At 41.1% G+C, this 26,719-nt stretch overlaps 1 protein-coding gene across 1 annotated transcript in view; it reads left to right on the forward strand.

The window, feature by feature from the left end:
* The window catches only part of plxnb1b (plexin b1b), a gene marked incomplete at its 3' end in the record, with an annotated part of 119,528 nt that overhangs the window by 18,536 nt on the left and 74,273 nt on the right, over positions 1-26,719 (forward strand). The window contains exon 2 of the mRNA XM_084348874.1: positions 12,303-12,373. The remainder of the gene's footprint in view (positions 1-12,302; positions 12,374-26,719) is intronic.

The raw sequence follows: 26,719 nt of genomic DNA on the forward strand, positions 1-26,719 counted from the left end.
TTTGTCCCACTGAACATTTTAACAGCACAGAAGTACTCAGACTCATGTTGAAATGTTTGTATGAATGTGTGAGTGCATGTGTGTGTGAATGTGAACACCCTGTGGGCCCACAGTGTTTCCTGGCAACCTTTGCCACTTGCTGGTAAGCTGAGCTGTGGCACACAGTGTCGCAGTATACAGGCTTCTCTGTTGCCCTCACTGTGCTGGATTTACAAGGCTTTGATTCAGGCATTCCTTAAGATGAGCTGAAATTTTGGTACCATTCCTCATTTACTGTGCTGTAATCCTGGTAAATAAAACCAGAACCACACTGTGCGACTAATTCACAGTCCAGAATATATGCTGTGTGTCTGCCGACTTGGCTGACACAAATTGGTGTAATGTAATAGCTCAGCTTACAACATACTAGACTTATGTATGTGTGTGCGTGTGTGTGTGTGTGTGTACCAATGAGCCTTGGGACAGTTTTCATAAATAACACTCTCTTCATGTTATTAATGGAGAGCTTAAGGTTGTTTTTTTTTTTGCCTACAAGAATAATCTTTTCCACCCGCTCCACCTCAGTAGCCCTAATCTGGCTGCAAATGAACCAGGCCTCTGTTTCCAGGGTTATGGAGCACTCTTGAGGGGGGATTTGAGTGTGTATGTGTTGGTGTATTGTTCGCCCCACCTCCTTACTTCATGTAACTCAAGAGTGCACACAAGATAATGTGGAAGTTGCATGTCCAGATTGTCTACATCAAACTGTTGTATCTCTCTGCTTGCTGCTTCACTTTGTAGAAAAATATGATTTTGCTGCTTCCTCACAAAAGCTTTTAAATAACTAAATAACTTCTATTGTAAACAATTTATAGGAACCACAACAGAGTTTTGTTAACAGTGATTCACAGATAATACTACTGGAGGAATTTTATGAATTACAGCTTCTCCATTAACCTCTTCCCAAGACAAATGCTGCATCAGTTAAAGACACACCTTCATGCAGGGAGCTCTGTCGTAATGGAATTGGGTCATTCGAATTGTGAGGCCAGTGAAGATTCACACCTGTAGTGGCCACCAGTCAGCCACACGAGCAGCTTTTTACATTAGAAAGATTGTATTAAATAATTGATTAACATGATAAATTATGTATCATTAACACTCTGTATTTTTTGTCAACAAAACATTCTTTAGATAATGATGTAAATATATGAAATATCAGCCCACTGTTAACACACAAAAGTTGCACAGCCTGTCACAAATGACTTACAGGCAGCACTGAATAACAAAATCCTCTTCAATGTAATTTGAATCCTGAAGGAATCCTTGATTGCAATTATTAATTTCTTTCAAACGTTTTCCTCCTCCTGTGCTATCTGGTTGACAGTACACCATCTCAGGCTGTCTACCATTAACATTCCTTCCATTAAAATGTGAACACAACAAGTCCTTGGACCTACAGGGTTCCTGCTGATAGACCAGACTCCCCAGGTCTGGTAGAGATGTACAGTGGACTGTTGTGGTCACAATATATTGACATGATGTAAAGAGGTATTTTTGTATACAAAAAAATGTGAACATAGAAAGGCCATTTTGATATTTTCTGATGTTGTAACATTTATCGGACAAGAATTCATTGATTCAATGAATCAATAAAACTTTCCGCCACAATACCGACTATTATAATGCAATTTGATATATTTGTTTGCATTTCCTTTGGTTATTGCAGACATCTGGAAACAGTGTAGTGTTTAGTGATCCATAAATCAGTAGAGGTAATAAAACTGTGTCTACAGGCAACAGTAGAAACCAAACAAATGGCGCTGCTGCAGTAAAATTTTAAAAAATTATTATTGGCTGAAATAAACATAAAACACTCTTTTGCATCCTTAAAGTTTAGCCAACTTGGCCTCCCCTCATTTAGTTTGTCTTTATGTAGACAAAGAGCAGGGCAGTAAAAGTGTTGGTGGTTTACTTCATGTGTTCCTTAGCTGGTGCGATGATCAGCGAGGGCAGCCGTAAAAGATTTACAGCACAAACTACCCCTCCTGTTAGGACATTATTGCTGTGTTTTACAGGAACACATTAGACATTTTTTCCACTGGAGTAGCAGACTGATTGTTAATTATGTGTCTTAACTTTCATTTGTTTGAGAATGAGCTAATGTTACAGACATCTGCACATTGTTTACTATTGTGATCACAGGTCTATTGTGTTTTAGCTCAGGGGGTAAACATAGATAGATAGAATATGAGGTATTATTTAGTTTAAATGTTTATGATGTTTTCAGTTCAAATGACTGTGATGATGATTTAACATTGTAGACCAAGTAACACAGGATACAAGACTTATGCCATGTTTCCGTCACATCTACCGGCCTGGCTCGGTTTGACTCGGTGTGGCAGCCCGGCGATGACGATGAACAATGAACAATGACGCGCTTGTCTCGATACCTGCAGTACTATCTAAGAATCTAATTAAATCTAACTAAGGCTAACAAAGTGGCTCCACTAATCCAGTTACAAACACATTTAATTTCCTATAACTTCTTCACAATAAAAGCCCCCCTGTTATTTAGTCATTTAAAAGCTTTTATTATGACGCAGCTGAAAACAGCTGAAAGCAACACGACAAAACAGTAAAATTCAGCAGATGTTTCAAAGTACAAACAGGACAGAGAAACTAAAGAGATTCAGTTAGACGCTACAAAATTACTGAGAGCTGAACACACAGACTTTAAAAAATGTCTTTCTCTCAGGTTTCCTGCACAGACATGAGTATTGAATTTAGGTGGAGACGTAAAACTGGTAATGTTAAAGCAAATCAGCGCAGCTCAGTTTGACTAAACTAAAAGTTAACAAAAGACCTGGCTGGCCGCAACAAATGATGTCCCCTGCCAACTGTGCATACAGTTGAACCCTCAGCAGTGCAGCCTCCTAGCATACTGTATTTAAATGAAATAGAGGAGGGAAAACACAACAAACAAAATTTTATTTCACAGCATTTTTATACTTAAAAATGTATGTAAAGAATACAATCCTAATACAAATACTTTGATCTTCAAATACATCTTAACTAGAGCCTGATCGATATATTGGCCTGGAAAAGATTCTTGGGTTATTTTATGAATATTAATTTCCTAGTGAGGTTGACTGTTTCGTGGCCCTGATTTTCGACAATTAAGCGTATTGTTAAACTGTACAGTGTAATATCCTGCTTCTATTACATACATGTGTTTGTCACCAGTGTTTGATGACCACATTTAAGGCATAATTGCAAATAAAAATTCTGTGTTTATGAATACATTCTGTGTATAAATATTTTAATAGAATAGTGTTGGTATCGGCCCTAAATCGGGTTCCTATCCTCTCACTGCAGTCACAGAAATGTTGTTGCTATTAGGAATAAGTAGTTAGTCAGCCATGAAGTGTGTAGATGAGCTCAGTTTGCAGTCTCAATAGTTACTGAAAGGCTGTGTGTTGTGTTCACTGCCACAGAAGAGGAATAAGAAGTCCAACGTCGCTTTGGTTTTTACCATTTTGTAGCCACGTCACTGGAAATACATATGCAATCACATTGATCATGGAATCAGGTTTTGTGTGACACGAATATGTTGCGCAGCAACAACAAGCACGCATGTATTGTTAAAGTGGATTGAACAGATGATTAATCGCGGAATGTTTTGTTTTCAGGTTGGCACCAATGGTTCAGTTGAATAATGCATTCTTTGGCATTTTCATTGTGCAGAATAGACGTTTAACAAGTTATTACTGGTGCATCTCTTTTAGCTTCCTAACTTTCTCACCCTCTAAATTTCACTTGCTCTCCAAATAAGGAGAGAACAAATATCTGTATCAGTGTTATATTGTGTAGGGAAAAGCTTGCATGAACAGATTACATTTACTCCTACCAAGATCTGAACACAATGCAAGCTGGATCATTTACACTTTGCATTAACATGCATTTTTTCCTCATCTGGGTTATCTGTATCTGGATAAATGATCACATTTTATTACCAGGTGCAAATGGTGTCACTATCAAAGTAAGAAATGGTCTTAATGGAAATGGGTGTCATGGGAGATAGAGAATGTTTGCAGATGAGCAAAACTGAACAGACTGGGATGTTAAATAAAAATGCTCTCTCTGGGCCCTTATTGATTACACATGTTCAGTCTGCTGCTTATTGATCATGGACAACAAACTGATTACTATAATGACCCCATGACCTGATACCCTGCATAGTAGAAGGCAATCGAAAGGCAATGGCCTCATTGAGAACTCATACTCATTAGTGTTGCTGTTGTACAGACTCTAATCTTGTGAATATTTGCTTTTTAAATCTTTTTATGGAATTTGATGCAAAAATCCTTAGCTTAAAATCAGTCCTGAGTGAAATTAGCATTCGTGATATTTTTCAATATATTTCTGTAATTACCTCCGCTAGGGAAGTGACGCTTTCCGCTGATTCCATTTGTTTGTTGGTTGGTTGGTTTGTCAGCAAGATTACACAAAAACTACTAAGTAGATTTCCCCAAAACTTGGATGGAGGATGGGTCCTGGTCCAGAATAATCAGTGGATGGATCCAGGAATTTTTTCTCTCACTTTCTTTAGCATTGCACGTTTTTCATTAATTTCTCAGGGAATTATGCATGGATCTTACTGAAAAAGTCAGGCGTATTTAGGTGCCTGGTACCTATGAGTGAGTGCAATTTATACAAGAACACCTGGCCCCACCCTGGCCCCGTGGCACTCAAAATTTTAAAATCACAACAACAGATTTATAGTTTCCTCCAGAAGATAAACACAATAATTTCTTTAAAAAGCTGGTCACTGTAGGGTTTATTAAACACTACTCGAACAGGAAGAGTGCATTTGTTAGGAACTTTTTTGGGCTGTGAACTAATTCGCATTTGTGAGTATGGTAGTGAGTATTTCCAGCAGCAGGACGGTGTATGTGGGATGGAGTCTAAATAAAGTACAGTGGCTATTTGACAAATGGAGCTCTATGGCACACAGGAATGACTGTGCACACACACACAATACTTGTTAGTAGGATCAGCTCACAGTTGGGTTTGCATGTTGGATTTGTTGACGATAAAAGTATCACCACTTTAACACTTACAATCTAAATTAAAATAGCCTTCACTTTGAAATTGAAACATTTAGTCTCATATAAAATAAAGTCATTTCAGTGCACAGCTGTTGAACTGGACACGGAGGATACTACATGACTGTTTATATATCTATAAAGACGAACCACTGACTGCCATTTACAGCCATTTTACTGCCATTTTCTACCTTCAGGCCTGCTTCACCATCGCTTCATGTCACTCTGATTTGCAACTTTGCTTCAGCTCCTCAACAGTCTTGTGTTTGTAACACTGTGGACAGTGTGGAGCCTCCCTTTCACACAAATAGAAGTGACTCTTTCATCAAATTTGAAATGTTGAAATCCTGTTGGAGTGTTGGTGGCGGTGCTGCAGTGGCTGGCTGCCTTTGCTAATTGAATGTTGTGGAAATACTGTATGTACGTGATATGATTTTCTTCCCATAATTTAAAGAAATGAAAATGAAACAACCATGCCCTCTGTGAATTAGGCGCCAGCCTGGCTCTGTGTTTCTAAATCAGACAGATTAAGATGCAAGTCATCTGTGGGCGGATATACAGAACAGGAACTGTTTCATAATTTCAGTATTATGTTCTAATCATATAATGTCAAATAGGAAAACGTTCAACCTCTTTTCCTTCTACAAATGAGCCACCGACACTGCTCTGTCAAACTGATAAGTCCTAATTTTGTGCAAGGTGTCTGGGCTGCTGAACAACTGGACTAAACACTATGGGCCTCATGGGTTTGGCACAGTGGCATTCAGGGATATCCTCATTGATTGCCCCTGGGCTCTGCTGCTGCATATCCAAGCTGTTATTGAGCGTCATCTGAAAACAATCAAGCAACACTGCATTTATTGCTCTACTTTGCGTGAATTTCAACAGGAATATTTGCAACAAAGCCGTCTGTGGTGTAGGTGAATATTTCTCTGGTTGTTGTTGATAATTTAAGCATGACATCATCTTCAGCAAATTGAATGTAGGTGGCTTCTGGCCGCAAAAATTCTGCTGTCTGCTGCCTCTAAATCAGATTGACTCAGAGTCTGAAAAGGCAATGAGTGTTACATTCCCTGGACTTTAAAGCAAAATAACAAACCTGTAACTTAAAAATGAAGATTTAGTGTCCAGAACAGTAAGCTTTTGTAGATAAGTGACATGTAGAGAATCTTGAGAACTTTAGGTTTGTCAACAAAATTACCATCACTGAACAGCTGAATCTGTTAGCTGTAGGCTACATGTAGGCTAACCTAGATTCATGAACGGCACTAAAACAAAATTTACTTTTTTCACCTTCCTCATATTATAGTTATTAATCTTGTGTAGCCATAAATTGACACATTAACTCATCGCTATGCATCCTACAAACAGCTGTGTTTACGAAAGAGAAATGTTATTAAAAATATGTTGCGTCTTTCTTTGAATTGCTTTCCAAACAAATGAACACGTGCCGGATCAAGATCTTTATTAACAGAGGGGATGGTGCTCATACCTATTTTGTTCACAGGGGCCACCAGAATCAACACAAAATGAAAGTTCCTTATAGCAGCTTTAAACATGTTGACATTATTATTGTGTAAGACTGGTAGTCATTGTGTACTTTTCAATAGCAATATCGCACTCTTCATGTAAATTGCTGAGTTTTGGAAACACAGCAACACTTGGAAAAAAAATAAGTAAAGAGGCATGACAATCATACAAAGCAAACTTATTCAGGATAGAAAACAAAGGCAAACAGTAGAAGTATAATCCTTTGTTACAAGCATCCATCATAACAGACCAACATCCAGGTACAACGTTGACCTGCTGTACTTACTGTAGTTGTGTGCTATGAAAGATTAATGCTGACATTTGAGGAGAGCTGATTTTTTTGTTTCACCTCCAAATAAAGTGACTTAGACAATCTTAGCAAACTGTCCATGTAGGACTTCATTATAGCACCATGTCACCATGTTCCCAGATCTGAGCAATTGCAAAAAAGTTATTGTAACTTTAATTGCAAAAACTTCAAAAATAAGACTAAAGTGTTTATGAGCAACAATTATCCATTAAAGTGTAACTCTCACCAAAATGCAACCTAGGCTTTTTTTGTGAATGTACCCGAGTCAAACCTTCGCGTAAAAGCATAATTACGACGAAAAAGCCACTTTTAAGATTTACCGTAGTTTCGTTTTCGGGTCAAAATAATTTTCAATTGCGTGCTAGGGGCAACATTGCGGTAGCATCGCTATTTTTAAAACACTAAGAAGACTCGACACAACATGAAACTTTGCTCATAGTATCACCAGGGCAGAGTAATGTAGTTTATGTTGTTCAATGCAGCCAGGACTGCACAGATGTGTACATTGGGGAGACAAAACAACCTCTTCATAAACAAATGGTACAACACACAAGGGTCGACTCTGCTGTCCACTTACATCTGAAGGAGAAAAATCATTCCTTTGAGGACAACAATGTAAACAGCAGCGTTTCCCCTAGGTCTCTTTTCTCTCCAACAATTACAAGTACTTTTGCAATATCTTTCTTTTTTGTACAAATAACAGATACAATTACTTATCTATCTATCTATCTATCTTTATCCATCTCTTTATCATTAAGCGCTTAAAAAACGTGGATATTTTTGCCTGTTTTTCAGGCAGTGGGGGTCGATGCGTCTGTAGGTGTGTGTTCATGTGTTTGTGTGTACGCCGGTGCGAAGCTCCGCCAATTGTAAAACAGGGAGCGGAGGAGAAGCGTAGATGTGCGACAATGAAGAAAATGAAATGAAATATCCTCGCTTAAATTAGATCAATAACATCATTATTTATCAAAAGAACACTGTCCAGACCTGTTCTATAGGAAAAGTGACCTGAAATTACTTCTGTTGTGATTTGGTGATATAAATGAAATTAACTTGACTTTCAGGGGGGGTGCGGGGTCCCGTTGGGGGGGCGGGGCGCCCCCCCTATACAACAGCAGGGGAAACACTGAAACATCTTGGCCAGGGAAGTCAGATGGTTGAAAGAGGAGTAAAAACCCATCTATGTCAAACTGGAACAACTGTCTTTGAACAGAGGAGGTGGCCTACGACATTACTTATCACCCACAATGCAATACTAAGTTCTCTCCCCAGACAGCTTAACAACCGCTCACACTTGGGCTCACCTAGCCCTAACGACCCACATGAAGGCTGGTTGGGTCAACAATCCACAAGTGGCCCTAACGACTCTGAAACTCAGAGCTCACACGTGTTCTTAACGACTCTTTAAGGACACTCCCACACAGAGTTTATAAGCCTGCAGCTCCCCTCCAGTTAGTTAGAACTGAAGAAGCCTCTTGGATAAGAGGTGAAACGTCTTCAGGAAACTTAAACAAGTCCAGTTGCCTACGATACAACACTTAGAATTACCATGACCTGGATGACTGAGAACCTTCATCAACGTTAGAGCCGGCACTCTTCTGAGCTTGCAAAAAGGAATGGGGATTGAGGCATTAGAATTAGCTTAACTTATATTGGGGGAGTCTGTCTATAGATAAGAAATAATCAACACATGTGAAGCTTTCTCTCTTTAAGCGATGTTATGTTTGTCACATAAAAAAAAGCTACTGTGAGGATGGATAGAAGCGTTAATTAAAGCAGGCAGATGAGGTGTAGCTGATGACCCTTATGTGCCTTTCCCCCACTGACTTACAAAAAAATCAATCATTGCTAATGCGAGCTGGGGAAACTGGCACACATGCCATGTGGTGTTGTCAGATTACGATGACGAGCTTATCCTTTCCTGCAAATGAATGAAATTGGCCATGGCAACAGAATGCTGCTTGTCATGTTCAGTGTGAGAACACAATTAGACTTAATGACCGAGCTGTCGCTGGAAAGCGTTCATTCTCTATCTCATTAGGGCTTAGAGATAGATGCCCAGTCTCACATTAGTTTACTATAAAGTTAAAAGATTAATTTGTGTGCTTACACTGCTGGAGAGTCCTTCCAAGGAAGGTTTCTGCTGTTTGGATTCAGTGGCACATTTACCTCTGTCTCTCTGGAATTCAACCACAGCACTATTTCAGCTTCAGTTTGACACCAAGGCTGCCTTTTCTGCCTTATTTCTGGTGGAATTTGTTAGTATAACCTTTGTTCATTCTGAGGTTGAATGAACAGATGTGGGTTGAGGAATGAAGCAGGATGGCATCAGCTCTGAGCCAACGAGCTTGAGAGGGCAGGGCTGCAGTTGTATTTAGACCCTGTATATATTTTCCAAGGAGCAAAGGGAAAAAAGCTGAAATTTCTGGTATTTAATTACAGAGCGGCCATGGCCAAAGGCACACTGTCAGTGGTAGTTTTAAGGCCAACAGCTTAACAACCTCAGGAATGGTGGCACTGTTGGTTTTAGTGACGCTGTGTCATTTCCTCTTGTGAAGAGCTGGCTGTTTTGATGTGTTTGGGATATGTACATGTTCCAACTCCAACAGACAAAATAAAGGATCCAGTTAAAAAAAAATGAACATTATGGTGCTATCATGTGTACCAAAATTTGCCAGTGTTGCCAAGTCATGGGTGAAAGCTCAGACTAAATTTAGGATTTTATAATGCCTGGAAATGGCCTCTTTTTGAAGTCTGTTTTCTCACGAGAATCCTTTTTGTGACGGTTTTAGTTACTCTGAAGGACGTGCCTCCTGTTTACAGAAAATATACCCCCTGCATCCGCTGTGCTGTGACAGCGATATTTTTCTTTCCCATGTTAATCTGACCTGATTTGTGTTTAGTTTGGTCCCTCTCGGCGCTGTCTAAAAAACCCTGTGCATTTGGAGCAGTGGATGTGTATGAGAGGACTCATGGGTTTGATGTCCCTCTGTGTAGAGTTTGCTGTGGAGGGGGGGTGTGCCTGCCTTTTTTGGCCTGTGACTCACTAGTTTTGGCAAGGGTGAGTGAGCACACCATGTCACCAGTTGAGTCACTGTACATTTCCTAACAATAGGAAGCCTGGCTGAACTTGGCACAGTCCCTTTTCATGGCCACAAAGGCTTAAGGCTTAAATGCATCCGGATTCAAGTTGTCCCCTTAACATGAAAGCGTGTGTCTGGCTGCTGTTGTGTGAGTGCTCTTACAAAAGGTTTCTTCATTTGGCCTGGTGTCAAAAGAGCTATTGGCTGGAGGACATGGCTTCGCTGCCTCTAGTCTCCAAAAGCTGAACGTATCCACTAACATTCTTTAAGTGAAGGTGCTCCGGGCCCTCTGATAACCCATCTGTACCCTGTTTGCCCAACCTGATGAACCATTGTGTGATACAAGTCAGCCTTAATCCTTGAATTGGAAACTCCCTTAGGTGAACAAACATTAGAGCAAAGACCGCAATCCTTCCTGTTCCTGTCACGTCAATCCTATTAGCGCATCAGTCTTGTCTGCAATTCCAACAAACTGCTCTCTGCACAGTCATCTTCAAACATGTCTTCTTGCAGCTCAGCTTTAGGACTTATCCCCACAGTCTGGGTCAAACATAAATGAGATCTATATATGTATAAGTTAGTTAGTCTTGCATCAGAGCCAGCTTCGCATCTGAGGGAATCGCCATAAAACAAGACCCAACGTGTCTCAGCCAGGGGCAGAGGTAGTAGATGCAGGATCAGCAGGCAAACTTTTTTACAAACCTGCGGGTGTATTGGAAAAACTCCAGGTTTGACCAAACTTCTTCCAAGTTAAGGTAACATTCCTTGACAATGACTATCATTTGGATCTCCTCTGGCAACAGAATGATACTGCATTTACACCTTCAAGGACACCTGTGGTGAAGGACAGCATGAGATGAGAAATTATTAGGGTTTCAAAAGCTGAGAAGGATCTAGTTTCAATTTCAGATCATCTGTTTCTCAGAATTGGACCCATGCAGTTTGGTTGTTTGAGCTTGGGGTTATACAGTACAGCAGTTTAGTAGAATTGAAGTGTGATTCTGTTCAACATTTTTGTGTATTAAATATAATCCAAATTATGGCTGTCATTTTATATTTATAAATTGAGCCATTCAAATGTTGAAAAAGTTCAACATTCGGCCTGGTATGATCTTAATCCAAGCTCAAAATTCATGCTACTATTGCTATTTTTCACTGCAGGCAAATCAGATTTGTTTCTCAAATAAGATTTGAAAGACAGACTGTCTGCACTGTGATCAGAGCAGATTATTGTGTCCAGGCAGATTATTGTGTGTACGCTGGGGACAGAGCCTTCTAAGATGAAGGCATGAGAAAGGAGATCCATCATCTTACTCTCCCAACAATCATGAAGTCTACTCAGCTTGGACTGTTCTCTGTGTCGTTTTCCCCACCCCTCTGCTAGTAGCAGCGTGGATTCTGCTCAGCTGCTTTGATGCACTTCTGTCACTCTGAACTTGACCATGTAGTTGTGTTCATGAGCTTTTAGATAGTCCAGACTGAGACGCATCTGTAGAAATTAGATATGAGTTGATTTCCAACCTCCTCCAAATGTGGTTTGGTTTGATTTGCAAAAATTGCTTTTCATTTGGATTTTTGCTGTCTAGACTAATTAAAATTGAGAAACCTGTTGAAAAACCCCAGACTGCGCATGCAATGTAATGGATTTCAGACGCAGTTAGATATGGCAGGTTCTTATACTCTTTTCCTAGTGGGAATTTCTGTCAGTGTTATTTGGAATCGGGTAGTGATAAGGATATCTAGCAAGAGAGTGGAATTTGATGCCCCTAGAAGATAGACTTACCTTCTCATAGCAAATTTTAAACCTCAGTCCTACATTTTTCATTGTATCTTAAATCCTGATGATCCTTAAATCCTCTCCTAACCATTCCTCACTATAGCTTTGAGTATGTTTTATGAAAGTGCTACAGAGTGTCATGTTCCATGCTGTGCCAGGCTCTCTTCTCAGCCATTTGTCTGGATTTGAAAAGGTGACTTTGTGGCTGCTCTTGCCTCGCAGTGTTCAGCATGGTCTTTGTTGTTGTACTGAACAAGAGTTGCCTCATATGAAGAACAGGGGCCCTCACCTGCAAAGCATGAATTAAGAAGACATGGCAGGTGTTGCAAATGATTTAAGTTCACTAGTAGTGGAGATTTCTTCAGCCACTGACTCCTGCTATCATCATCTGTTTCCACATTATGGTCTCTGGCAATGGCAGTTTGTGTTGTTCTTTATGTCATCTTTTTGACTTTTTAGGAAAGAAATCTGTAAAAATGCTTGGTGGATTTTCTAACTTGCTTGTCTTCCTCCAGGTTTTGACAAATCCTCATGGGAGGCAAGGAAGGACTGGAAATGGCGGGAAAAGAGCACTGAACTTCCACAGGTAGGAAACTAAATTCTTATTTTTCTGCGTGTGCAATAATTATACACAGCAAAAGAAATGGTAGCCCTAACTCATTTTTATTTTCACATAATCATCATAAGTGATATTTCTTGTGCACCAAAATAGCCAGATGTGTCAAGAGGGTCATCACTCAAACCTTTTTTAACTATTTCCTTCTATTCATCTGAATTACACAATGGCTCATGGGATCCATCCAGTTTCCTCCTCCTGCGGTGTCAAGTCCACTTCCCCCCAAACCGCATCCCACCACATTCTGCAGCTATTTAAAGTGTCAGCCGCTGCTCCCAATTATTGCTCCCCACGCCAAACCAGAAGCACAGGCCACGCAAATGGAGGCCTCCCCGCTGCGACTTTTATCTGTTTGTTTTCATATTTCCCTTACCTCTGTCAACCCTCATCCCTCTTGCTCTTACTGTTTTTGCCCTCGCCAAGGATTATTATGTTTTTCCACCAGCTGACCTTGGTTACATAAACTAATGCCTGATCCCCCTTCTTTGATCCTCCTCCTCCTTGTCCTCCACTCTGCCAGGCTCCTGTCCTCTGGGCGCTCCCACAAAGGCCAGTCTTTTGATTACATTGTGAAATTGGAGCCAGGACTATTTTTTCCTGGGCTGGGGTAGTGTGGAGGACCTGGCTGGAGGATAAGCCAGAGAGGGGGAAGCCAGGAAGCTGTTGCGGTTGAACCAGGCGGATGGTGTTGGTGGGTGAACTGTTTGTCTTCTCATTACCTCTCTTTGTGGGCCGCACATCCAGCCAGCTGCTTCAAATAAGCAGACTGCCCAGGGTCGCATCTCATTGTCAGCAGTTTCTGTACCGAACCCAAACCCCATCATTCAACTTTGGCCATCACAGGGTGGCAGATTGGCCCAGTGGTTTGAGACAACATCAAACTGTCCCTCAGCTGGAGGACAGAGGGGTCAGGCCCTTTTGGAGAAGCACACAGTCTGCTGCATAGTTATTGAGACTGACACTAACTCGCTTTCTGAGCTTTAAAGCAGGAATACTGAGCAGTGAGCAGACACAAATGACAACAGTGGCTGAATGATCATGTTCACAGAGATGGCAAGATGGTTTCAGTGAATTCCTGTTGGCTCCACTGGTGCTTCTTTTTATTAAATATTTATATTGACCTTTGATCCCTTTGGAAGCATGCAAGACAATTCAGGGAGTTCCTGCATAAGCATACATGTTCCTTCTTGCACTCTTTCATCCCGATGATTGCCATTGCTTAAGGTTGTGCATCCTTTTGACTTAATGAAAAGCAATTAATGGTACATTTTATCTGGAAACCATGGTTGAGTTAGCCTTGCAAATAAATCATTTCAGTAGTCACTCTCACACATGCACTGCTATCCTGAAATAGGTCCGGACATTACTTGGGGGAGCTGTATATTTGAATCGGAGCCCGGACATTAAACAGACTTAAACCCAGGTAACTAGTACAGAGTCTGTGTAATGTTTGATTGAGCTCGTGTGTGAGCATGTCGAGCAGGCCATTATCTGGAGAATTCATTGCAAACTAGTTAGCGAGTGAGTGTGATGATAATGTTGATGATGTTGCAGGGAGGGTAACTGCTTTGTGCTCTTTTCTAATTGCCTGTATATTGCTTTCCACTCGTTCCTTGATATTGCTGATATGTCCAAACACAAAAACAGTTATCATTACTGACAAGTCCTCCTCCTCTACGCTCCACCCAACCAAACGGAGAAACCGTACATGAAAACAGGTCTGACACGGACAGTGTTGTGTTAAAGGGCAACTCCGGAAAATGTCTGGATAGTGTCCAGAGTTCATCTGTAAAAAAGGCTAGTAGAAGGCTCTACAGTAACTGCTTGACAGTTCTTTGTTTGACGTGGATATTAAAGGAAAAATCTGGTGATATACTATATTTTCCTTATTTTCAAACAAAAAGGCCAAAATCAACAGTGGATTGATCCTACTAACAAGTATCAAATCATCATATCTGTCAGTGCTTTAAAGCACAGAAGAATCAACAAGCCACTGAGTGCATTGTTCTGTCAACAACCTGAGTTGTAGTTATTTCACCACACGTACGCTGTCCTGCTACCCCAAATACACAATAGAGCACCAAATGTGTATTAATCCCCAGCTGAGAGATGAAATGTTTGCTGACTCTTCCAGCGTATATTTCTGACTGGGCTCAATCAAGTTTTGCAGCTTCAATTGTGTAGCAGTAATATAGAGATGCCATGAGCCGATATATGGATCCATATCAGCACAGATACTGGCCTCAGTAAGTGGATCGGCCAGATGGGATCAGTCCACATTAGATGCACTTTAGTCACATTACAAAGTTGAAACAATACAGTTAAAAAACCTTTGAGAACAATATATAATGAACATGTAATGATATATGAACATCTCCACTCAGTTAAAAGATTCTGTGCATTAACTCGCAAGATGTCAGTTCAACACAGTGAGGTTTACAGGTTTTTGAATAAAAAAATAAGAAAATTGGAACACTCCTACAGAGAACAGACAATACTCTTTTCTCTTATAGTCAGACCGCTCCAGCTAGCACTTTTTAACTTTAACTTTTTACTTTTTGGCTCTCTTCTCTTGGCCCCAGCATGTCTGTAAAAGAACATGGACACATTTAGTCACTGCACTTCTCAGGGGTTATCAGACCTGCCAACCTGTACTCATTTTGACATCTGGTATGATTTGTCACCCTCAAGTGATACCATGTGATTTTGACCAATTGTGCAGCAATAATCATGTCTAATAGCGAGGCGCAGCAACAATACGCCAACAAGTATATGGCCTGCTGAAGACCAAAAGAAGAAGAGAATAAGAATTTGACCAATCATAGCACCAGATTCCTTCCCTTTGTCTTTAGCGACCTACAAAGCAAATATTAACAAGCAGAGAAGACTTAGAAACTGGGTATCGTAAATTCAAGAAACTAGCTTGGATCTGCCAGTCGACAGCAGCACTCTTGATTTTGTCCCTAACGCTCTCCCTCCTTTTTCTGGCTGACTGTTTCCTCAAGTGAAGATGGCTCTTTGAACTCCTCTGCAAAGGTAGCAGACTGGGGTGTGCAGAAAGTTCAGTTAACGATGGGTACAGGAGCCCGGTGTATTAAACATGCCCCTGGACTAAACTATAGCTATACAGTTTTAGAAATTATTTAAGAATGAGCTGCTGACATCGGAGCTAACAGAGCTAACACATTAGTGCTAGCTCTGTTAACTCCGATGTCAGCAGCTCTTTTATCTGTACTTTGTACACACACACTCAAATATACAGGTTTCTCTACACACCTCATTTGCCTTAACAGGACATACACTTGACTTTGTGTTGCATGCAAAACATTCAAATATGCAAGTCATCACGCTTGCCTACTTGCAAACTTTTGTATAGACATTACCATACTATGACTTTGATTCAGACTAGTTTGGGAGAAGGGTAAAGTTTAATCATGCATGTTGCTGTCGTCAGTAGTGAATTACAGGTTCACTATTGTTCTCGGAAAGTGAATTCATGATACACAGAGACGCACTTGAGCAGCAGAGCATTAGATTACAGGGATGATCAGCCAGGGTAGACAGGAAACACTGCAGGAGAGTGTGTTTGAACAAGTGTGTTTGTGTGTGTGTTTCATGGTGTGTGTGCCTCCTGAACATAGACGGTCTCTGACCAAAAACAACCAGACCATGTAAGAGTGTCATGCATGTGTGGGTTTAATAGAACATGAAGTACACAAAGTCTGTCATTAACTAGCTGCGACATACAGTGTAAGATAGATTCAAGTGTTCAGAAAGAGGTGAAGATGCATCTGATCTGATTTAGGATACACATGGATACACAGAGCTGGTAGAGACTTGCAAATGGATCTTCTGACTGGCTTTATCCAGGCATGATTTATTTTGGACTGAGGAACAGGGCTGGTTTTCATTCAGATAATTTAAGTGAGGGCTTCAGTTCTAACTTAACTCAGAGTACTGAGCATAACACATTTCTCTGCATTATCATGAAACACAATATGCTGAGTTCTTCTCAAATGCATCAGATTTTAGTGTCTTAACACCGACAACCGTACAAGAAGTCCGCTGAAATAACAAAAGTTTAAGATAAAGAAATAGGGTAGAGATATGGAAATATCTCATGAGATCAATTTAACAACAGTATGCTTAAAGCCTTTAGTGTCAGACTAAGGAATTTGACACCACTGTTTGCAAAGACGTTCATCCATCCAGCCATGTCAAGTCTACAACAAGACTTCATGTAGTTCTGATACTGCCTAAAATTCAGGATCGGGTATTGGCCATAGATGCAACGCAATCCTTTGGGGCAACTCTTGCCATTTTTCCATTACATCTGCTGGCCTGGCTCTACTCGGTTTGACTCTGCGTGGAAGGGATTTGTATTACCACCACAATTGAGCTACCTGAAACAGCTGAAAGTGAAAATGACGACACAGTAAAAAGTTTGAAAGTATAAACAGGATGAGAGAAACTAAAGAGACTCTGTTTATAAAGCACTGAATGGTTTAGGGCCAAAATACATTTCTAATCTACTGCTACGTTATGACCCATCCAGACCTCTGAGGTCGTCGGGTACAGGACTGTTTTCAGTCCCTACAGTCAAAACTAAACATGGAGAAGCAACATTCAGTTATTATGCGCCACATACCTGGAACAAACTCCCAGAAAACTGCAGGTCGCTCCAACTCTCACCTCTTTTAAATCAAAGCTGAAGACCTTTATGTTTGCCGCTGCCACTGCCACCTAACTTGTTTTACTGTTTTGTTTCTTGATGTCTTCCTACTTGTTTTTAATGTCTATAAATATAATTTTATGCCCCTGTAAAGCACTTTGAGTTGCCTTGTGCCTGAATTGTGCTATTCAAATAAACTTGCCTTGCCTTGCCTAGAAGCTACAAAAGTGCTGAGAGTTGAACACACTGACTTTTAAAAACATCTATCTATTGCTATAGCATTTATTTCTGGAGCTAAAAACCATCAAACTAGAACAGAACAAAGTATCTGCGTACTCAGTCCGCACAAACAGGCTGCAGGAAGTTGCTGTAGTACAAAAGGTCAGAATGAATCAGTTGATCTTGTGTGGCTAAACATCAAGGGAAGTGCAGTCCTAAAAGTAGTGGACTGCGTATCAAAGACGCAGTGTTTCTGTTCTAGCGGATGTAACTTTGACAGTCAGAGTTGCCCCAAAGGATTACATTGCAGCCATTGCAGATGTGTCATGGCTGCCAGCTGAGGCGATCTACTGGACTGATTCCAAAACTTTTTGCAAGTATGAACATTTAGTCACCAAAACATATAAACATAGGGTCCAGATTTAAAAATACTGGGGATGATATCATACAGAGCATACACACATAGCTGCCTCCTCATAACTACACTATAGGGTTACAGCAGCTACAGAGGTATCATGTGGGGAATATGATTAAAGCACGTTATGGCCTGACGTATGATACATCTGTGTAGTCTTACAGGGGTGGCATCAACTTGTGTAATCAGACATTACAGTATAAATCAAACCTTATGTGGTAGGCATCTTCCATGGGACTCCCAGTAACTCCTTGATCAAGTATAAATCCAGCTTTAGACCACCAGGCCATGGGGTTTTGCCCAACAACCTCTCCGTCCGGCCCACTCCAGTAGTCCATTGTACTCAGCAACTCACTATATCAAACACATCCACCAGCACAAAGTCTGTATGGTTGGCCGGTTACTATCTCAGTTCACAGACTGATTTGAGTCCTGATTGAAAAGCTCCAGACAACATTCCCATACATGCTGTTTTGATTGCGAAAAAGACATGATTTAAAAGCTGTGGCTAAATAGGAATTTGGTTTGTGTGTGGTATGCCATGGCTCTAGAACAAAAGGCTGTTCTGCCTGTTACAACGCATCCGCTGCAGGTCTTTGAGAACAAGTGGCCTAGCCTGACCTGCAAAGACTTTAGCTGGCAGGGGTTGATAGGGGGGCAGATTAGCGTGCATTTAAGCGTATCAGACATCTTAACTAACATTAGGGGGTTTGATAAAGAATCTGGAGTGATACCAAATAAACCTCCTTAAATGAGCCCCATACTGTGTTCACAGATTAACTGAAGTCATGGGCTTCATCAGAAGCTGCTACACAACTGCAGAAGCCTCTGAAACACTGCTTGTCTGTTTGTGTGGAAGTTAAGCCTGTCACTTCCTGTTCATTCTGTGGTACATGACTTGGTGATGTGGTACATGACTGTGGTTTGTGTAGGTGCTCCTTTGCCATTTGTATTACTTGGGTAAAATGTTATGTCTACACAATCTAAAGCAGGTAGGGTCTGGAAATCAGATCGGCATGAGACCGCTATTGGCTCCTCCATGAGGTGTGTCTACTGCTCCAAATGAAGCAGACACAACAGAGTGGAAATGTCTTCTCAGAGTGATGTTAAATGGTGCTGCCAGCAAATGGCAGTGTACTGTCTGTGTCAGTGGGTTACTCAAAGCACGGTGAGACCTACTAATGACGCCAGCGATGACAGTGATCTCTGTCTCATACCAGTGCCATAGTTGCTCATAGTTAAAAAAGCACATTTTCCAAAAAGTCAGTTTTTGTGTTGTAAAAGAAGGTTTTGGTTTGTGGGGCAGAGACCTTCTTTGCCTTTTACTGAAGTAAAAAGGCATGGTTGAAATGATTTATTTATGTTTCATGAGGCTTCCACTTTATCCACCATCTGCTGTTGTTGGGCTCTTAAAGCTTTGCTTAGTTTGTTTTATAAGTTGAGAATGTGCAGCAGAGGTGTTCTCTGAAAGTAACTTTTTCTTGGAAATTATGGAAATGTATGTTTAAAATTGTAACCTTTTTTAAATATCTACATTTATGGTACAATACGCCCATTTAAGTCTTGTATTGATATAGACTGGGTTACTAGTGGTAATCATCAATGGTAAGGGTGCTCCAATCAGGATGACTGATTAAAAGGAGGTTTTTTTACATTAATGTCATCCATAGTCGTTAGTTATTAGTTGCATAGTAAAATCACCATTAGCATGTATTGTACACTAATTTAAAGAAATGGGTTTAAAACATAATGAAAAGTAACCTGTAAACTGTTAAAAGACAATAAAGAAAAAGTAAATGGGTATTTATCAACACTCTTAGTTGTCTGAGTCTACTCCATAACCTGGTCACTGCTTGTATTTAGTCACTTTTGTCTCTGACAGAAGATTGTCTAGATAGCGGCCGTTCTAGACAATGCTCATGTTTCCACCGGCTGCACCATGGTATGTTTCAGCAGTGCCCCAGAAGCGGCTCGCCGCTCTGCTCCATGGAGAATACACTATTTTTAGAGGAAGCGGATTGCAGAGCAGATCAAGCCAGGCAGGAAGTCAGACATCGAAACAGTGAAGTGCATTTGGTTAATTTTCAAAATAAACACCCATCGCCAGCTCAGGCTCTACAGCACCACAAAGTGAGAAATATTAACAAATAAACACACTTAAAAGTCCCAAATAATGAAACAATTTACCTACGTGGCCGACTCAAACACAGTAGAAGCACAAACACCAAGGAGGAATGATGAAATAAACACGAGTGAGCAAGTCGGCAACATCAGGCAGGCATGACGCTCTGCTTCTGAAACGCTCTCAATGGGAGCAGACAATGAGTCCTGTGGTGTGTGTGGCTGTGGCATTTTAACAGCGCATAGAGAAACTGCCTGTTTTGTTTATCTGATGAGCTCAAAGGATTGGGCTTTACAGAGACCACTAATGGAATCCGATCAGTTGGATCACCCTTAATCAATGGTCCTCTCACTCCTTTGTGAATGCAGCTTTCCCATCGGAAATGTCTTCATATTCAGCTTTGGTGTCGTGCGACTAATTCAAACTGCTCTGTAGGCACATGGCAAAGTGGTGCTGCTGACCCAGAACAGTTCCCATTTAAGTGATGATGGTTGACTTTGTTCAGTATTCTGAAACAATACAATAGCTGTGGCTACATAGACAATATTCTTATTAGAGATTCCAACATAACTGTTTACATGGACGCTAAACAAAGTGATCTCATAAGATGTGCGTTTACAGTATTTAATCAGAATATAACTTTTTGGCATGCGTAAAGTGGTTCTGCCGACTGTGAAGCATCTAATCTGACAGAAATATAATAAAATATTCTTTTATTTTTACTTAGCTTTATTGAGAAAATTCAATTAATTCACGCCACCTGTTCATACAATTTTCAAGATGGACCAACATTGTGTCCAATGTTTGTGCTTCAGTGGATATAGGCTTCACTCATCTTTTCAATAATCTTTTTTCAATCATCGAGCTGCTCAACAATTCTCAAATCTTTTAATAAAATCTTTTGTTATCTATAATATAGGAGAAAAGTTGTATTGTACACAGACCAGTTCTGTTTTGCTATGGCAATGTCACCTAATGTTACCTCCGTGTGAGGTGAACATGCACAGAATGAATCTATGTATCCCAACTAGAAATAAACAATCAGATTAAGCATTTACATGGTTATAAGGTGCTAATATTTTCCTATTGAACAGATTATCAAAGGTTTGCACCACCCCTCTCGACCTGATTGAAATTTCATTTAGACCAGACTTGATCATATCAGTGAGGCGGTTACGTGCGACATTCTGACTGTTAGTGGAATATAAGTGTCCATGCAAACACATTGTAGTTCCAAGAGATGCATGTGATGAAAAAGATCATGGTACAAATAAAAAGCGTGAGGGTTAATAAATGGAAAGTCTGTTTGGCAACAACAAATTGCAGTATTTCCCTCCAGAGGTGACCACGAGGGATGTAATGATGTTTGTAATCTGTGCTTTAGTGAGTTTAAACCTGTCAGTGGTGCATCCATTATCACTTGGTGTATGTGTTGTTGTGTGTATGCTAGAAGGATGTGGTCATCTCAGAAAGTGTCTGCTAATCATAAATCCATTCCCCTGGAGGACTGTAAATCACTGGCAGGCCATTTGTTTCCTGGGACTAAATGTTCGTGATGACAAAGATGTTGGCCTTTGTAAGAGCAGTTCCTGAAGCCCTCTTAGTGTTCTCCATTATCATTTCAGAGGTAAACCCAACTATTGAATATTTTTTATATTCTTTTTTTAGTTCCTCCTGTCTGTTTGACAGTGCATGAAAGCTTTAACCAAGCAAGTGATCTAATGCCAAGAGCAATCGACCCCACGTTTATCTCCACACCCTTAGCAAGACAAGGTGACTTTCCTGGAGCGAGGCAGCTGGAGTACTCGCCGCAAGCAGGACAATATAATCAAATCATGTCATTTAGTCGTCCTCTTCTCTTCTTGGAATGCATTTTTCTCTCAAGAGCCACATGAACTACGCCTGAACTTCACATGACTTCCAAGAATGAGACAGAGGAATGGAGAGTAGAGGCCACTCACTCATTTCGCTGATTGTGTCCTCTTTTTTAATTTAAAGTCACCTACATTCATCTTGGGCTTCCTGGACGAGCAGAGCAGGGTCCAGAATCTCAATCACTGCTTGACCATTTCAATGACATTCACTCACTGACTCGGGCTTTTAAACAGCCTGAAGCTTTTTCCATTTAGTTCCATGTCTAATTCTAGTGTCCTCCTTGAAAATGCTCCAGGCCACAAGAATACTAGACCCAGGCAGGGTTGAGTGCTTTTACCGGGCCGTATACTGCTTTTGATGTTAAAATCCAGAGCTGTCAGAAGTGGGGGAGGCTGTGAAAAGGTGAAAAAAGTGGGTCATCCATGGGTTTTCTTTCCATATTGTGCCAGACTTTGAAAGGAAAATGCTGAAACAAGGAGAGAGAGAGAACCTTTACTTTAATCTCTGATCCACTGCCCAGATTTGTGCATGCTAATTTGTCATAGCCAATGAGAAAAAGAAGACTACAAAAAAAACACTCCTGCATGAAATGTTTGTGCATTCAGCCCTGATTTGGTATTCTCAGCTGGGCTGTGGCCCGCATCACACTCTGATTTTTGCTATTCAAATGTATTAAAATGAGAGGGTATTCCATTTGCAGCTCTGCTGTGGTTTTGTTGTTTGGATTTGAATATTTGCTTGTTCGTTGCTGAGGTTTTGGCTCAGCAGCTGTGTGAAATTGCATTCCCATTTGTGTCAAGAACTTAAAATGTCCATAATATATAAAACATTAAAGGGTGCAATCTCTTTTTCTAGTTTAGGTTGTATTATTACATTTACAAAGGATGTGATGGAGTCGTCACAGACATGTCTCCACCGTGGTGCGCGTCTCTTATTTTTCTCTGCTTCTCAATAATTCCCATCCTCCACCTTGTCCCGTACTCTCACCTCTATCTCATTTAACAGGCCATCCTCTACCTCTATTCTCCCTCCCCTCATCCATCCAAGACAGACTAAATTAATAGACGGGCAGAGAAATAGCAAAGATGCAGAGACAGAAAGCTAAATTAGATGGTGCGAGAGACAAAGAGAGCTAATTCACTGAGGGCCGATGAGGAAATGTGGGATAGAATGGAGAGATGGAGAGAAGGAATATATTGAAAGAGACAATGGACAGATTAGAGATGGAGGCCAGATGATACCCAGAGGTACAGTTAAACACACATGAGGCTGATCAATAAGGTATGCTCGTCTCTGAGGGGTGGGCCTGACCCACTGACACACACGCAGTCCTCACTGTTTCCTTTTGCTTCAGACCGCTGACCAATTAAGCTTTGAACAGCAACACAGAGGAGATGTGGACTTCAACATGTTTGATTGGCTAATGCAGCACCTTGCTCAATGATCTAACAGTAAAAATGAAAAAGTTGGGCCAGGCTCAGTCCCCCCATTTTTGGCGTATTTCCACCAGCACTTTTGGCTGAGTCAGCAAGCCAATTTGCTTATGTCTCACCAGTTTTACTGCGCTGAGTTGAGCAAAGCCGCAAACCCGTACCCGCCCCGCCTCCAAGCGGGCTACGGTGACATCTCGCTACTGCAGCCAACCCGTAACAAACACCTGTCTCTCCCTCAAACAAGTGTGTGTTGCAAAACATAACTCAACCAATGTCTGTGCAGGAAATCTGAGAGAGAGATGCTGACGAACGATGCAATCATCCATCGCCGATGGCTGACCGCCATCGACTACAAATCCCTGACCATCGTAACGTTGTGATTCAAAAGGCTCCCCACCAGAGAGCACAGTGGCGTGTCCCCTCAGAGTTACTGTAGTTTGTGATGTGTGGGGAGAGGAAATGGAAAGAAGTATGTTGCTGCTCAATGCACTAACATTACGTCTCCATGTCCCGTTTATTATTTTCTTATTACACCAGCTCAGTTAGGAGAACACAAGACACTCTGTTCATTTGTTTCAGCAGTGTTTCTTTTCCCGTGGGCCGTCATGTCGTCTTTATACAGTTTTCTTAGCTTAGCTTCCTTGGCTAGTCAGCCAACGTTGTTTTATGCATATGAGGCTGAACAAAGCTAAGTTACGGACATGTGCTGCGGAGACGAAGGCACTTTTAAACCTGGCACAGGGATGTATGTTGGTGGTAAAGGGAGAGAGTTTCCTCTGCAGCATGAGACAGTTGGAGATTCATGTCAGAGCGGCGGTGGGAAACAGCAGCTGCTACAGTGGTGAGCTAATACGCAACTGCTGCCTTAACACTGAGGGGACACAATGCCTAAACTTCATAAACAACGTCATCATCCATCACAATGTCTCACTGTAGACATCATCATATGCCAATTCGGCAGACATCGCCCAACCCTAGTTTGTAACTGGATTAGCAGAGCCCCTTTGTTAGCGTTGATTTTTTGATAGTCATTTGCCACACCAAATCAAACCGAGTAAAGCCAGGCTGGCAGATGTGACGGAAAAACGGCGTGTGTCAACAGAGTGGCTTTCTTTTGGCCAGGTGCCTTCTAGACCTCATTTTGTTGGAGGACATGGCATATCACCGAACAATAATTTCTGTATTGATATTGGCTGGAGAGATATTTTGGGTCATGGACCGCTTACAGTACAAGACATCCAATGAAACTATCAAACACATTTAATAACAAATGGGATGTCCCAGACAGGGTCTGCAGCATGGTGGGGCAATTAAACAGGGGTGTGTGGGACCCTCTGACAGAAGGGATTTTAGAGTCTCCATGCATGGCCTGAAGGAAGTGGATTGGATTGGTTGTGGAGTAGCTCTTCTTTTGACTGTAGTAGCAGAGCTCGGAGAACAGGCCCAACCAGAGAGGACTCACTGCTGTGAAGACGAATTAATGAAGACGTTTGGGAATTGGAGCAGCACTGTAGTGTGACTGTGCTAACATGTTGATTTTGTGTGTGTGTGTGTGTGTGTGTGTGTGTGTGTGTGTGTGTGTGTGTGTGTGTGTGTGTGTGTGTGTGTGTGTGTGTGTGTGTGTGTGTGTGTGTGTGTGTGTGTGTGTGTGTGTGTGTGTGTGTGTGTGTGTGTGATTACTGGTCTCTAGTTAACTGCCAGCTTGTGCATCTGTTACCTGACTCCTTCAAAGGCCACAGATCCAAAGGAGTGGCCACCAGCAGCCTGTGAAACCAAATCCACTTTGTATCCTCATCTGCTGTTTACTAGTTGTGCAGCCACATCCACAACACAGCATGAGGAGTCATACAAAATCCAAACTCAGTGACACTGAAGTTGTAGCCCCACTATAGCTGTCAACTGCTGAATGCAGCCTCAGTGTTGTAAAAATGGATTGGAGTTTAAACTCTCCATGAATTTACTGTGTAATGTGTAATTAAATGTGGAGTGTTTTACTGTTGTCAACTCTGTGCAGCATCAGTCATGGTGATACATGGAGCTGCTGCTGTGAGCCGGGCTCCATCTGTGGCGGCCAGCAGGGAGGACAGAGTAATGACTAGTATTTAGGCTGCTGTCAGGCCACTGTGCTGATAACGGTGTGTGGGAGAGACTGTGGAAATAGACTGTCAATCCTTCAATACGACTGCCATAACCACTGCAGCACCCAACAAACAAACAAACACACACGCGCACACTCACACACACACACACACACACACACACACGCTCACACACAAGAGGGGGTAAAATGAAGTACAGGGGAGTTGCTGTGGAGCTTTAAACAGTCAATCCAAATATTTTCTGTCCCTTGAGGGTTCGAGACAAAGAAGAAATAAACATGTTTTTTCTTTGTGGTGTGGGACTGAACCACATCAACACTATGAAATGCTACTGTGTGACGCCAGTCACTCCTTTTAATTAGGTCTTGCACTGACACTGAAAAATCCTCTCACTTATTTTTGTGTTTTGCCGTGGCCTTCATTCCTTTTGGTTATGGTGACATTTCACTCACCAGCTTCTTGCAGAGATGTAATGCAGATTAAGGTTCTTCACCGCTCCACTTGGGTCCTAATCACTGGGACCAAACCTGGGAGCACAGTCAGGCTGCTGCATCATATTATTTCTCATCAGGTTGGGTCTTGTTGCACTGCTGCTGCCTGATACTGTAATACAAGTGTTGCACCAAAATTAGCACATATAAGCAGGTTGTTTAAACATACATAAAAATGCTTCAAAAGAAAAAGGCAGTTGACAGAGTGGCAGTGAACGAGTTTGCCTTTTGTTGTTTTTTTTATGTGCCGCGTCTGTCATCAGTTATGTGGAAAATAACAAAAACAGGACAAAGGAATTGTTCAAAGTTCAACTTCCTGGTACAACTTTGACACACTGCACTATTTTATGGTTGAACAGACATACATTACAGACATTTGTGTAATAATCTGTGCTATTACAGATATCTGTGGAACTTTGGTTCACATTTTCACTTAATATGAGGGTTAGGCAACATGGCAGTAAACAAAGCTTTTAAACACCACCTAATGGTAATGTCCACATATTTTAGCGATGAAATTGGTAAACATAATGTTATTATCACAGCTGATTCAGACTGATGACCAAAACTACAAAAATAGGGTTGTTTGAAAAAACAACAGAATTTTCCTGTGAGGAAAGTTATCCATTGAGACTGTCTTTGACAAACTCAGTGTTTTCCTTTGTGATCCCAGTTGAAAGGCTGAAGCTTTAGAGCCACTGGCCCCTCCAGAGGCAGCTTCTAGACCCTGTCCCATATCACGGGAGTGCAATAGCTATTAGAAATCTTGGACTGAATTAAATACAGTGTAGCAATCACAAAAAATATATCAAAAATGTTATTGGTCAGTTATTGACTGTGTCATAAACTGTGACTGTAAGAGAGCAGACCCCCCTGCCACTGTGCTAGACAAATTGATATTTCAGGCAAATTAAAAAATCCAAACAGGTAATCATCAATGAAACTAAACTTGAGTAAACAGGATATTACAAGGTAGAGTCTACCAGGATG

This window comes from Pagrus pagrus (genome assembly GCF_965226575.1).
Source record: "Pagrus pagrus genome assembly, chromosome: 3".
Taxonomy (NCBI): domain Eukaryota; kingdom Metazoa; phylum Chordata; class Actinopteri; order Spariformes; family Sparidae; genus Pagrus; species Pagrus pagrus.